Source organism: Chlorocebus sabaeus, chromosome 6 (assembly GCF_047675955.1).
Source record: "Chlorocebus sabaeus isolate Y175 chromosome 6, mChlSab1.0.hap1, whole genome shotgun sequence".
In the NCBI taxonomy this organism is placed as follows: Eukaryota; Metazoa; Chordata; class Mammalia; order Primates; family Cercopithecidae; genus Chlorocebus; species Chlorocebus sabaeus.
In genome coordinates, this window is record NC_132909.1 from 54857186 (window position 1) to 54871794 (window position 14609).

Genomic DNA, 14609 nt, shown 5'->3' on the forward strand with positions numbered 1-14609 from the left:
ACCCAGGCTGGAGTGCAGTGGTACGATCTCAGCTCATTGCAACCTCTGCCTCCCAGGTTCAAGCAATTCTTCTGTCTCAGCCTCTTGTATAGCTGGGACCACAGGCACACGCCACCACGCCCAGTTAATTTTTACATTTTTAGTAGAGATGGGGTTTCACCATATTGATCAGGCTGGTCTTGAACTCCTGACCTCAGGTGATCCACTCGCCTCAGCCTCCCAAAGTGTTGGGATTACAAGCGTGAGCCAGTGCGCCTGACCTATGTTGGTTTGTTTTGCACATCTGGAAACTTTACAGGAATGTTACCACATAGTCTATATCCTTCCGCAACTTGTTTTTGTCCTCTCTACATTACACTTACGAGATATATCTGTTCAACACTCATTATTCATTTAAAAATGAAGACAAGCACAAAAAATAAATGCTTAGTAAACAGAGAACAGAATAAAGCTTTCTTAATTTGAGAAGTGGCAATTTCCGGGATCCTACAGAAATATCTTACATAATACTAAAATATGAGAAACATTTTAGGTAAAATGAAGAGCAAATAAAGATATCCACGGTTTAGTGGGTTGATTTACATCTCCCTAAAAGACTTGCTGAATGCCTAACCTCTGGTACCTGTGAATGTGACCTTTAAAATTGGGAAATAGGGTCTTTTTTTTTTGAGATAGAGTCTCACTCTGTTGCCCAGGCTGGAGTGCAGTGGTGAGATCTCGGCTCGCTGTAACCTCTGCCTCCCAGGTTCAAGTGATTCTGCTGCCTCAGCCTCTTGAGTAGCTGGGATTAAAGGCGTGTGCCACCATGCCCTGTAGTTTTAGTAGAGACAGGGTTTCTCCATGTTGGTCAGGCTGGTCTCAAACTCCTGACCTCAAGTGATTCACCTGCCTCAGCCTCCCGAAGTGCTGGGATTACAGACGTGAGACACTGTGCCTGGCCGAGAAATAGGGTCTTTGTTGATATAACGACATTATGGTAAGGTCATGAGAGTGGTCCCTAATCCAAAATCACTGTGTCCTTATATGAAGAGGAGAAAGATACAGAGGGAAGATTGTGTAAAGGGGCAAGAGGGAAGAAAACCACATGATGAAAGAGGCAGAGAGTCAAGCCAAGGGTCTACAAGCCAAGGAATGCCAAAGATTGTTGGCAACGGTCACCGACCTCGATCCCTATTGTACTGAACAAAGGATGACGAATGTGGGAATAAAGATAAGGGGAAAAGAGTATATTTGGAAGAGGGGCGTCAGGGGTTTCCTTGCTTCTAGTGAACAAGGGCCCTGAGCTTTAGAGCCCTTTGCATTTTATTGGGTAGATAAAAATAAATAAAAGTCCTGGAGTTTTTTTCCACTGAGGGGATACTGCATTGTAAGGTCCTTTTGTAGCAGGACGAGCCGCAGACAAAACTCCTCAGACACCGGATTAAAGAAGGAAGAGGTTTTTTATTCGGCCGGGAGCATCAGCAGACTCGCGTCTTAAGAGCCGAGCTCTCCGAGAAAGAAATACTTGGCCTTTTTAAAGGCTTGCAACTTTTAGGGGTCCACGTGAAAGGGTCGTGACAAATCGAGCAAGCGTGGGAACCGTGACTGGGAGCTACATGCATCGGCTAACAGAACAGAAAGTTTTACAATGCTTTTTTCATACAGTGTCTGGAATTTACAGATAACACAAGTAGTTTAGGCCAGGGGTTGATGTTATTATTATTACTTTTTTTAACTCCTAGGGCCGGGTGGTGGTGCCAAGGTTGTCTGGCTATTTATCTTACTTTTGTTTCTCTCTCACTTTCCTCCTGTCTTGTGAACTAGGCAAGGTGGGGGGAGGAGGGCAGCAGGAGTAGTAGTGGTCTCCTTCCTTACTTTCTGTCCTGAGAACTGGCGGCTTTCCTTTTTAAAATGTCCAGTTTTCCCACAGTTATAACATTTTCCCGCTTTTAGGCTTAACCCTCAGCTCCTTTGAGATTTGCCAACTACTGAATCAGCCATTGCTTCCGCTAACATTGCAGAGCGATGAAGGTCAGTTCCTACATCCTGACAAACTCTGAGAAAATTTCCCAAGTTTTTAGTACACCTCCCGGGTGCCGGTGCAAGTTTACAGTCTGCGTGTGCATTCTCAAAAGCTAAAGTTAAGGTTTGCATTTCTGCGGCAGTGGCATGAGGAATTTGACGCTTCACTGCCTCTTGTAATCTTGCAAGAAATTGCGCATAGAGCTCCTGTGACCCTTGCACGATATGTAAAAAGGATTGTACTGTGACTCCCTCTTCAAGAATTGTGGCGTGCTTAGCGTCTCGGAGTTCCATTTGATGTTACAGGTCTGAAGAAGGGCCATTACCCAATAGCAAATCCTCTGCAATGTCTCCGTGTCCGGCAGCACGATTCTGTGTAGCCTAGTCTGAACACACTTCTTGCCCATTTAAATTCCATGTCAGATATGCACTAGCACACAAGTAAGTTCGAGCCAAGTGTTTTACATCAAAGGGTCGAAGGCGCATAGCACCAAATGCAGATTCTGGCAATCCTAAAGTAAATGGGCTCTGTACCCCATTATTAACTACACTGGTTTTTAATTCCTTCAACAATTTAAACTCTAGTGGGGTGTGTTCATGAATAAACTGCTGTGGATTATTTGAATCAGGACTTAGGGAAATAGGAAAAGCGCAAGGTCCTAAGGGCTCTCCAGCTACGGCGGCAGAGCGTAAAATTCTTTGTATTGGGGTTTCTATTCCTGCTACCGAAGCAGGTGCTACAGATGTTTCTGCAACTGGAGGTGGCGGTATAGGCCAATATTTATCCTCCCTCTCCTGTTTTTTTATTTTCAGTTGAAGCCATGGGTGGGACAACAGATTCTTTCAGATTTTTAGACTCAGCCTGCTGTCCAGCAAAATAACAAGGAGATAACGGCAGAAGTACGGTAGGAACTAGACTCCAAGTGGAGAATACAGAAGAATCAACTTTAAGACCTTTTTGATGAACCTGTTTTAATCCTTCTCCTGCTCTGTCCCGGTTTTCCACATCAAGGGTGCCTGCCTGTGGAAACCACGGGTGATGCGTAATAACATTTTGTGGCTTCTGGAGGAGGTTAGTGTCTGCAAATTAACCTGAGCTCCCAACTGTCTCAACAGAACTTTAAGCAACTGCACATAATGTTTTTCTTCAACAGACAAATTCTGCCCCATGTTACCCTGATTCAGAAAACTTCCCGTTCCCAGTACTTCTTTAGAGCACTGACCTTATATCGCTCCCAGTACCCCTTTAGGGCACTGACCCTATACCCGCTGCTGGCAGACTCGTCCCGGAGTCCCTGTTCATCTTGTCATTTTCAGTTCCTCTGCTCCAGCTGACTTTCTTCGTTCGTGTCCTCAGGTCCCTGTGTTCAGATGCCACTTTGCAAGGTCCTCAAGTCCCTGTTCTGGGCCGCCATTTTACCACGGATTCTATCCCTGTTGTACTGAACAAAGGATGACGAATGCAGGAATAAATATAAAGACAAAAAAGTATATTTGGAAGAAGGGGTCGGGGGCTCCTTGCTTCTAGTGAACAAGGGCCTTGAGCTTTAGAGCCCTTCGCATTTTATTGGGTAAAGGAGATGGGGGCGGGAGTGGTTGTCAGTCAGCAGCTTGATTTACAGCAGGTTTGCGAGACTGCATTCTTCGAGCAATAGGTTCTAGATGTCCCAGTAGATAACCTTAATGAGCATGGTGCCAGGGAGTGATTGCCCTCAGCAAACCTTCTGGCGGTAGGCGCAGTCGTGAGTTTGCCCACATCCTGCGTTCATGCTAAACAGTTTGCTGTTTGATCATATATCCTCCAGTGAAATGCTGAGTTGGTCACGATCCCTTTGGCCTTTTCAGCTCCCAACAGGCAATCACCAGAATCTAGGGAGAGGCAGGGAAGGATTCTCCCCTACATGGTTCAGATGGAACATGGCCCTGCTGACACCTTGATTTCAGACTTCTGGCCTCCAGGACGGTGATATAATAAATTAGCATTGTTTGGAGCCCTCCCAGTTCATGGCAATTGGTTACAACAGCCCCCAGCTGCCTGATACTGGTGGGATAAGGGGCAATTTCCACAATCCTACAGAAACTCCGTAATAATTAAATATGAAAACCATATTTGGTAAAGTCAAGAACAAAATAAAGATGGCCCTCTTGCTATTTTGCCAATGTAATAAGAAAATAAAAAGAAGCCCAGTGCAGTGGCTCATGTCCGTGCATCCCAGCACTTTGGAAGGTCAAGGTGGGAGGACTGCTTGAGCCCAGGAGTTCAAGACCAGCTTCCACAACATTGGGAGACCCCATTTCTGCAAAAACAATACAAAAATTAGCCGGTTGTGGTGGTGCACATCTGTAGTTCCAGCTACTTAGGAGGCTGAAGTGGGAGGATTTGAGACTGGGGGTTTGGGGCTGCAGTGAGCCATGACTGTGCCACTGCACTCCAGCCTGGGAAACAGAGTGAGACCTTGTCTCAAAAAAAAAAAAAAAGAGAGAGAGAGAAATAAATAAATAAATAAGACCTATAAATATTGAAAGCAAGAGTCAAAGTTGACTGTAGTTTGAAGCCATAATCACGTATCTAGGAAGTTCTAGAGGCTTAACCTCTGGAGTGATTAGAACTCACAGCAAGACTTCTCTATAAAAGGAGCCGCTACCTTCTTCGGTTGAAGTAATGAGTATTTGCAAACACAGGAGAAAACAAACCCTCTTCACAGGGCAAGAAAAACTTTTAAACATTAAAGAACAGTCATAAGAAGAATATGGGTAAAGCTCTTATGCTTAACTAAGATCTGAACGAAGAAAGACACAGGATGAGTTTCCCCCAAAACACTCAGTATTTCAGAAAGGTTATTGCTTCCAAAATGAATGTATAAATCGAATGCCGTAGTGAATTCCTCTAATTTGTGTTGCATCAGCCCCTTTCTGAATATGTTTGACTCTCTTTCCAGAAACAGGGTTCAGTCAGCCTTGACACAGTTTCCAGTTCCTCACCTACTCCTAGTTCCTCAATGTGGTCAATCCAGATCTGCTTTATCCAACTTCCCCCCGATGACCACCTGCCTATGGGGCAGCTGGACACAGCCTATTGATTGGCTCTGCAGATCCCCACACCACCCATCCACATCTTACACGGACTGCAGATACGGTGCAGTGACCGCCTCTGAGTCACAGCATGACCTCCTGAGACTCACACCTGCTTCCATGAAAGTCACCAATTAAAACTCCCTGAGGGAAACCTGTGTGGATAACACCCTGGACCCAATCATGGCATTGTCACACTGGGTGCTCCCCCTCTGTCTCCCTGCAAAAGCTCTCCCTGACTTGTGTGTGTGTATGAGTGTGTGTGTGCATGAGTGTGTATGTGTATATGAGTGTGTGTGTATGAGTGTGTGTGTGTGTATGAGTGTGTGTATATGTGTATGAGTGTATATGTGTGTGTATGAGTGTGTGTGAGTGTGTGTGTATGAGTGTGTGAGTGTGTGTGTGTATGAGTGTGTGTGTGAGAGTGTGTGTATGAGCGTGTGTGTGTATGAGTGTATGTGTGTGTGTGGGGCCTCTGGAAGCTCCAGGCCCTCCCTCCCCAGGACCCCCAAGTAATGCAACCTTTATTTCCACTTCTTGTCTCTCCTAATCATTGAACGGGTTTCCTCCGTTCTAAAAATCCTAGAGTAGGCCAGGCACAGTGGCTCATGCCGGTAATCCCAGCACTTTGGGAGGCCGAGGCAGGCAGGGATCACCTAAGGTCGGGAGTTTGAGACCAGCCTGACCAACATGGAGAAACCCCATCTCTACTAAAAATACAAGGGAGGCAGAGGTTGTGGTGAGCCTAGATCATGCCATTGTACTCCAGCCTGGGCAACAAGAGTGAAACTCTGTCTGCCCCCCACAAAAAAAAAAATCCTACAGTAAAACAAATGATCATCCCAATAAAATTCCTAAATAGACTTTCTTATAGAGCTTTTTAAAAATTGTGGTAAACGGCCAGACGCGGTGGCTCATGCCTGTAATCCCAGCACTTTGGGAGGCCAAGATTGGCGGATCACGAGGTCAGGAGATCGAGACCATCCTGGCTAACACAGTGAAACCCCGTCTCTACTAAAAATAAAAAAAAACTAGCAGGGCATAGTGGCAGGCGCCTGTAGTCCCAGCTACTCGGGAGGCTGAGGCAGGAGAATGGTGTGAACCCAGGAGGCTGAGCTTGCAGTGAGCCGAGATCACGCCACCGCACTCCAGCCTGGGTGACTGAGCAAGACCCCGTCTCAAAAAAAAAAAAGGAAAAAAAAATTGTGGTAAATAATATGTAACATAACATTGACCATTTGTAAGTGTACAGTTCAGTGGGATTAAGCTCATTCATATTGTTGTACAACCATCACCACCATCCATCTCTGGGATTTTTCAACTTTCCGAACTATAACAGTGTCCCTGTGAAACACAAAGTCCCTATTCCTTTTTCTCCCCAGCCCCTGGTAACCACCATTCTGCTTGCTTTCTTTCCTCCCTCCCTCCCTTCCTCCCTCCCTCCCTCCCTCCTTCCCTCCTTCCCTCCTTCCCTCCTTCCTTCCTTCCTTCCTTTCTTTCTGAGATGGAGTCTTGTCCTGTTGCCCAGGCTGGAGTGCAATGGCATGATCTTGGCTCACTGCAACCTCCACCTCCTGGGTTCAAACTATTCTCCTGCCTCAGTCTCCTGAGTTGCTGGGATTACAGGTGCCTGCCACCATGACCTGCTAAGTTTTGTAGTTTTAGTAGAGATGGGATTTTACCATGTTGGCCAAGCTGGTCTCGAACTCCTGACCTCGTGATCCACCCACTTCGGCTTCCCAAAGTGCTGGGATTATAGGCGTGAGCCACTGCGCCTGGCCTCTACTTCCTTTCATTATAAATTTATCTGGGTAGCTCAGATAAATATAAGTGGAATCCTGAAGAGTGGAATTCTAAAGAGGTTTTTAAAGTCTTTTTTCAAACTTTTTACTTTGCAATCATTTTAGATTACAGATAAGTTGCAAAGATAGTACAGAGCCTTCTCTATATCTTTTGCCCAGCTTTCTTTAATGTGAACATCTTTTTTTTTTTTTTTTTTTTTTTGAAGTGAAGTCTCGTTCTGTCACCCAGGCTGGAGGGCAGTGATGCGATCTCGGCTTACTGCAACATCCGCCTCCTGGGTTCAAGTGATTCTCCTGCCTCAGCCTCCTGAGTAGCTGGGATTACAGGCGGGTGCCACCATGCCCGGCTAATGTTTGTATTTTTAGTAGAGACAGGGTTTCACCATATTGACCAGGCTGGTCTCGAACTCCTGATGTCAGGTAATCCACCTACCTTGGCCTCCCAAAGTGCTGGGATTATGGGCATGAGCCACTGCAACCGGCCGACGTTAACATCTTGCATTACCATTGTACGTATGTCAAAATGAAGAAATTAATATTGGAGCAATACTCTGAACTGAAAACTACAGACCTCATTCGGATTTCACTAGTTTTTCCACGGATGTCCTTTTTCTGTGGCAAGATCTCATCCAGGATCCCACCCTGCATTCAGGCAGTGACGAGTTTGCCCTGGCTGCAGTAACTGAGCACCGCTGGCTGGGCAGAGGGGGCTTAAATAACAGAAATCCATTCTTTCCCAGCTCTAGAGGCTGGAAGTCCAGGATCAATGTGTCGGCAGGGTTGCTTCCTTCTGGGCTGTGGGGGAGGGATCTACTGCAGGCATCTCTTCTTGGTTTATGTCTGGCCCCTCCTCCCTGTGTCTTCAGCTGTCTTCCCTCGATGCGTGTCTGTGTCCATATTTCCCCGTTTTAGAAGGACACTTGTCATAGGCCAGGCACAGTGCCTCATGCCTGTAATCCCAGTACTTTGGGAGGCCGAGGCGGCAGGATCAATTGAGGTCAGGAGATTGAGATCAACATGTACTAAAAAAGTGCAAAAATTAGCTGGGCATGGAGTACACGCCTGTAATCCCAGCTACGCAGGAGGCTGAGGCAGGAAGATCGCTTGAACTCTGGAGGTGGAGGTTGCAGCGAGCTGAGATCATGCCACTGCACTCTAGTCTGGGCGCCAGAGCAAGACCCTGTCTCAAAAAAAAAAAAAAAAAAAAAAAAAAAGGACACCAGTCATATTGGGTTGGAACCCACTCATTTTAACTTAGTCATCTCTACAAAGACCCTATTTCCGAATACAAGTACATTTTGAGGTACTGGGGGTTGGGACTTCAACGTATGAATTTGCTAGGAGACACAATCCAGTCATCACTTCTCCTTCATCTCCTGCAAAGGCTGACAGGTTTCTTGTCTTTCGTGATATTGACAGATTTGAAGAGTATTCATCAGGTATGTGTTGACTGGTCCTTGATTTGGATTTTTCTAGTGTTGTCCAGTAGTTAGAGGGAGGTTGTTAGTTTGGAGTTAAGAGTATCACAGGCTGGGTGCAGTGGCTCATGCCTGTAATCCCAACACTTCGGGAGGTCAAGGCAGGCAGATCTCCTGAGGTCAGGAGTTTGAGACCAGCCCAGCCAACATGGTGAAAACCCGTCTCTACTAAAAATACAAAATTACCCAAGCGTGGTGGCGCACGCCTGTAATCCCAGCTGCTTGGGAGGCTGAGGCTGGAGAATCACTTGAACCTGGGTGGTGGAGGTTGCAGTGAGAGCTAAGATCGAGCCACTGTACTCCAGCCTGGGTGACAGAGCAAGACTCCATCTAAAAGAAAAAAGAATATCACAAAGGCTAGGTGCCCTTCTAGACACATCCTATGGGGTGTGTGTATGATATCCATGTGAACATGCGTTTTATTGACAATGCTAGCCCTGGTTAAGGTGGTATCTGCCAGGTTTCTTTACTACAGAATCACTCTTTTTGTCTTTCCATACTCTCTTCTTTGCCTTAACAGGGTTGACATTGCTCCTGAGGGGAAGAAAACTATTTCTTTGAGGGCCACAAAGAGTCTCAGCTATCACCATGTCTTGGCGCTCTCCAAAGCTCAGCCCTTCCCAACAATATCTTTTTTTTTTTTTTTTTTTTTTTTTTTGAGACGGAGTCTCACACTGTCGCCCGGGCTGGAGTGTTGCATGATCGCTTCTCGCTGCAACCTCTGCCTCTCGGGTTCAAGTGATTCTCCTGCCTCAACCTCCTGAGTAGCTAGAATTACAGGCGCCCACCACCACGCCTGTAATTTGTATTTTTAGTAGAGACGAGGTTTCACTATGTTGGCCAGGCTGGTCTCAAACTTCTGGCCTCAAGTGATCCGCCCACCTCAGCCTCCCAAAGTGCTGGGATTACAGGCGTGAGTCACCGCCCCCGCCCCCGCCCCCTGCCCAACAAAATCTTATGCATTGGTCTCTAATTTGGGGGGGCAATTGGGGGAAATGTCTATCAAGGTGAATGATACTGCTGTAATCCTTTGCAGTGAGTCACTAAGTCCAGCACCACTCAAAGGAGTATAAAAATATGTGAACATGGCCGGGTGCGGTGGCTCACGCCTGTAATCCCAGCACTTTGGGAGGCCGAGGCGGGTGGATCACGAGGTCAGGAGTTCAAGATCAGCCTGGCCAAGATGGTGAAACCCCGTCTCTACTAAAACTACAAAAAAATTAGCCGGGCGTGGTGGCGGGCACCTGTAATCCCAGCTACTCCAGAGGCTGAGGCAGAGAATTGCTTAAACCTGGAGGGGTGGAGGTTGCAGCGAGCCGAGATTGTGCCACTGCACTCCAGCCTGGGTGACAGAGTGAGACTCCGTCTCAAAAAAAAAAAAAAAAAAAAGAAAAGTGTGAATATATGTTAAAACCACCATGCTAATTAGCAAGTATTTGAGGGGGAGGTGATACTTTAAGGTTAGGCTGATATCCTGTTTCTCTTTCCAGTCTCTTCCATTTATGAGAGCATTCGGCTTTGGATCTTGCACGCAGCAATTAATGGCGATTTCCTAGTTCCTTCATTCCTTCTACGTTTGTTAGTTGGAATTATTATCCAAGGAAGACCCATATATTTTACAAATTGACTTCATTTGTTAGAGAAGTTTTAGGTTCGTGCAGATTGGGTGGAGGGTGCGGAGAGTTGCTAAATATTCCATGTCCTCTCCCTACCCGTCTCCCCATTTAGAGTAGGGAGTAGGTGGTTAGGCAGACATGAGCAGGACCGGAGAACCCCCCTGCTACAAGGTGATGATCAGGTGGTTGTTAAACCATTTTGCTAAAATAATAATTGGTTGCAGCTGGTCCTAGGGAAAGGCAGGCTCCCAATAGACAGAAAACATCTGGAGCGGGTGATTGGCAGCTTCCCCATAAGATCTCAGGAGTTGGGCAAGTCAGCTCAAGCATGCGCACCAAGAGGCAATCGGTAGAGGTTTTGTTTGTTTTTAGACAGAGTCTTGCCCTGTTTCCCAGGCTGGAGTGCAGTGGTGCAGTCTCAGCTCACTGCAACCTCTGCCTCCTGGGTTCAAGCGATTCTCGCGCCTCAGCATCCCATGTAGCCGGGACTACAGGCGCGTGTCACCTTGCCCTGCTAATTTTTGTATTTTTGGTAGAGACGGGGTTTCGCCATGCTGGCCAGGCTGGTCTCGAACTCCTGACCTCAGTGATCCACCCACCTTGGCCTCCCGAAGTGCTGGGATTACAGGCGTGAGCCGCCGCACCTGGTGGGTGGGGTTTACTTGGTATATGACCTTCCTCTAGGACCACTTGATTGGTAGGGGAAAAACGCCTCAAATAAGTACGTGCACAACTTCAGTAAATAGACGGCTCACGTGGACCCCCGCAAGGGCTGGCAGGCCACTGCACATGCAGACACCCAACCCCAGTGAAAGAATCAGAGGAAGCCAGACGTAGTGGCTCACGCCTGTAATCCCAGCACTTTGGGAGGCCGAGGCGGGTGGATCACCTGAGGTCAGGAGTTTGAGACCAGCCTGGCCAACACGATGAAACCCCGTCTCTACTAAAAATACAAAAAAATTAGCCAGGCGTGGTGGCAGATGCCTGGAATCCCAGCTACTTGGGAGGCTGAGGCAGGAGAATCACTTGAACCCGGGAGGCAGAGGCTGCAGTGAGCCGAGACTGTGCCATTGCACTCCAGCCTGGGTGACAAGAACAAAATTCCACCTCAACAACAAAGAATCAGGGGAGAAGAGACGTGAAACTCCAGAGCATGCCAACATATTAAACCCCAAGTCAGTGGTTGCACTGAGCACCTCAATCTCTCAAGTTGCCTGGGTGGCCCTCTTCTAAGTGTACTTTACTTCCTGTTGTTCTGTTCTAAAACTTTTTGATACACTTTCACTCCTTCACTAAAACTTGCCTCAGTCTCGCTTTCTGCCTTATTCCTCTTAGATGAATTCTTTCCTCTGATGAGGCAAGAGCCGAGATGCTGCAGATCCATAACCTCCAAGTTTCACCTCCCCCTCAAATACTTACTAATTAGCATGGCGGTTTTAACATATGTTCACACATTTTTACACTCCTTTGAGTGGAGCTGGACTGAGTGACTCACTGCAAAGGATTATAGCAGCCTGACAGTTTGTTTCTTTCAGCACTCTGAATATATCATTCCATTCTCTCCCGGCCTTTAAGTTTTCCGAAAGTACTGATAGTTTCTCTCCTGAGAGCTGGCTGTTAAAACACTTGCAGCACGCCACGGTGGTTTGCTTACATTTGACGTTTTCCCCAAAACATTCGCCTTGATGGACATTTCTGCCAATTGTCCCCCAAAATTAGATACTGACGCATAAGATTTTCTTGGGTAGGGCTGAGCTTTGGAGAGCACCAACATGAGGTAATAGCTGAGCAACTTGCTTGTATCACTGTTAACATCCTTTATGCAGCATCCGCCACCAGAGTGGGTGGTGCACTGTTACAATGGATGAGCCTGTACTGACAAACCATTGCGACCCAGAGTCTGCAGTTTACATCAGAGTTTACTCTTGGCGTTGTACATTCTATGCTTTGAACAAATGTGTAACGATGTTGCAGTATCATACAGGGTCGTTTCCCTGCCTGCCCTAAAAATCCTCTGTGCTCCACCTACTCACAAAGAGATTTTCAAAATTCTATTGAAGGATTGCCAAACAGATTTTAAAACAAATTTGATAAGTGGATTATCAGGAATATGATATAGAGGTTGCAACTAGGGAGAGTAACTTCTTCAGATCAGAGAATGGGGAGGAAGCCAGCTTTCTTTCTTTTCTCTCTTTTTTTTTTTTTTTTTTTTTTGAGACCAAGTTTCCCTCTTGTCGCCCAGGCTAGAGTGCAATGGCGTGATCTCAGCTCACTGCAACCTCCTCCTCCCGGGCTCAAGTGATTCTCCTGCCTCAGCCGCCTGAGTAGCTGGGATTACAGGCACGTGATACCATGCCCAGCAAATTTCTGTATTTTTAGTAGAGACGGGATTTCACCACGTTGGCCAGGCTGGGCTCCAACTCCTGACCTCAGGTGATTTACCCGCCTCAGTCTCCCTAAGTGCTGGGATTACAGGCGTGAGCCACTGTGCCCGGCTGGGAACCAGCTTTCATTATCACTGTAGAGACTGATGGGTTTTGGTTCCAGGTGCACACATGACTTATTCAAAAAGTAAAGTAAAACCTTTAAAGCAAGAGTCATGTAAAAATCATCTAAAAAAAGAAATTGCACAAGAATAGCTGAGAACATTTTGATGGAGAAGAACCATGACTGACAGGTATCAAAACATACTATAAGTTTGGCTTGAGTTTCGCCAGGGACAAATCCTGTGACGAGAATTTTGATACAAGTTGTTTATCTGGGAGGGACTTCCAAGAAGTACCAGAAGACAAGGAGGAAAGTGAAGAGGGGCAGGTAGGAAAAGGAAGGAAGCCAATTTACAGGCATGGACAAGCTTATGACCCATGTAGGCAACTGGGACTCAGTTTCTCTGGGAGCCTCTGGGAGATGATGTAGAATGGGGGTCCCTGTCCCCTGGGCCACAAACCAGTACTGCTCCATGGCATCTTAGGAACCAGTCTGCACAGCACGAGGTGAATGGAGGGCGAGCAAGTGAAGCTTCATCTGTATTTACAGCTGCTCCCCATTGCTTGCATTACTGCCTGAGCACTGCCTCCTGTTGGATCAGCGGTGGCATTAGATTCTCATAGGAGTGGGAACCCTATTGTGCACTGTGCATATGAGGGATCTAGGTTGCACACTGCTTATGAAAATCTAATGCCTGATGATCTGTCACTGTCTCTCATCACCCCCAGATGGGACCGTCTATTTGCAAGAAAACAAGCTCCGGGCTCCCACCGATTCTACATGATGGTGATCTGTATAATTATTTCCTTATATATTACAATGCAATAATAATAGAAATAAAGTGTACAATAGGCTGGGCGTGGTGGCTCATGCCTGTAATCCCAGCACTTTGGGAGGCCGAGGTGGGCAGATCATGAGGTCAGGAGATCGAGACCATCCTGGCTAACAAGGTGAAACCCCGTCTCTACTAAAAAATACAAAAAATTAGCTGGGCATGGCAGTGGGTGCCTGTAGTCCCAGCTACTTGGGAGGCTGAGGCGGGAGAATGGCATGAACTCAGGAGGCGGAGCTTGCAGTGAGCTGAGATCGCACCACTGCACCCCAGCCTGGACAGAGCGAGACTCCGTCGCAAAAAAAAAAAAAAAAAAAAAAAAAAGATATTTCCTTTTACTCTTAGTTGACTAAGACTTTTAAAAATGTAAATCACGAGTCACTGTTGAGTTTTATTGAACACTTTAATTTGATCTATTGCGATACTTATGTAGGTTTTTTACTTTAAATTGTTTATTTGGTTTATTATTATTATTATTATTATTATTATTATTGTTATTATTTGAGATAGAGTCTCCCTCTGTAGCCCAAATTGGAGTGCAATGGCACAACCTTGGCTCACCACAACCTCTGCCTCCTAGGTTCAAGCGATTCTACTGCCTCAGCCTCCCCAGTGGCTGGGATTACAGGTTTTAGCCACCATGCCCGGCTAATTCTGTATTTTTAGTAGAGATGGGGTTTCTCCATGTTGGTCAGGCTGGTCTCGAACTCCTGACCTCAGGTGCCCGCCTTGGCCTCCCAAAGTGCTGGGATTACAGGTGTGAGCCACCGTTTTCTTGTTTGTTTGTTTGTTTTTGAGATAGAATCTCACTCTGTCGCCCAGGCTGGAGTGCAGTGTTGCAGTCTCAGCTCACTGCAACCTCAGCCTCCCAGGTTCAAGCAATTCTTCCGCCTCAGCCCCCCGAGTACCTGGGACTACAGACACGTGCCACACCTGGCTAATTTTTTTGTATTTTTAATAGAGATGGAGTTTCACCATGTAGCCAGGAGGGTCTCGAACTCCTGACCTTGTGATCCGCCCACCTCAGCCTCCCAAAGTGCTAGGATTACAGGCATGAGCCACCGCACCTGGCCTTAGACAGAGATTTTTTATGTAATGGTACTGCTCCCTGTGAAGCAGGGCTAACTCATAGGCAGTGCACCCAGAGTCAACAACATACAAGCTCTTGGCAACTGTAGTTATACTCATGTCAACTCACTTTCAGTTATATGTCAGTTAAGGGGTGGGTCAATGCAAATTGAGGGGCAGTTTCTTTAGAAGTTTCTAGGAAAAGGGCGGCAACATCCAGGTTGTTTCCGTGGAAAGAGGTGGTAACTTCTGG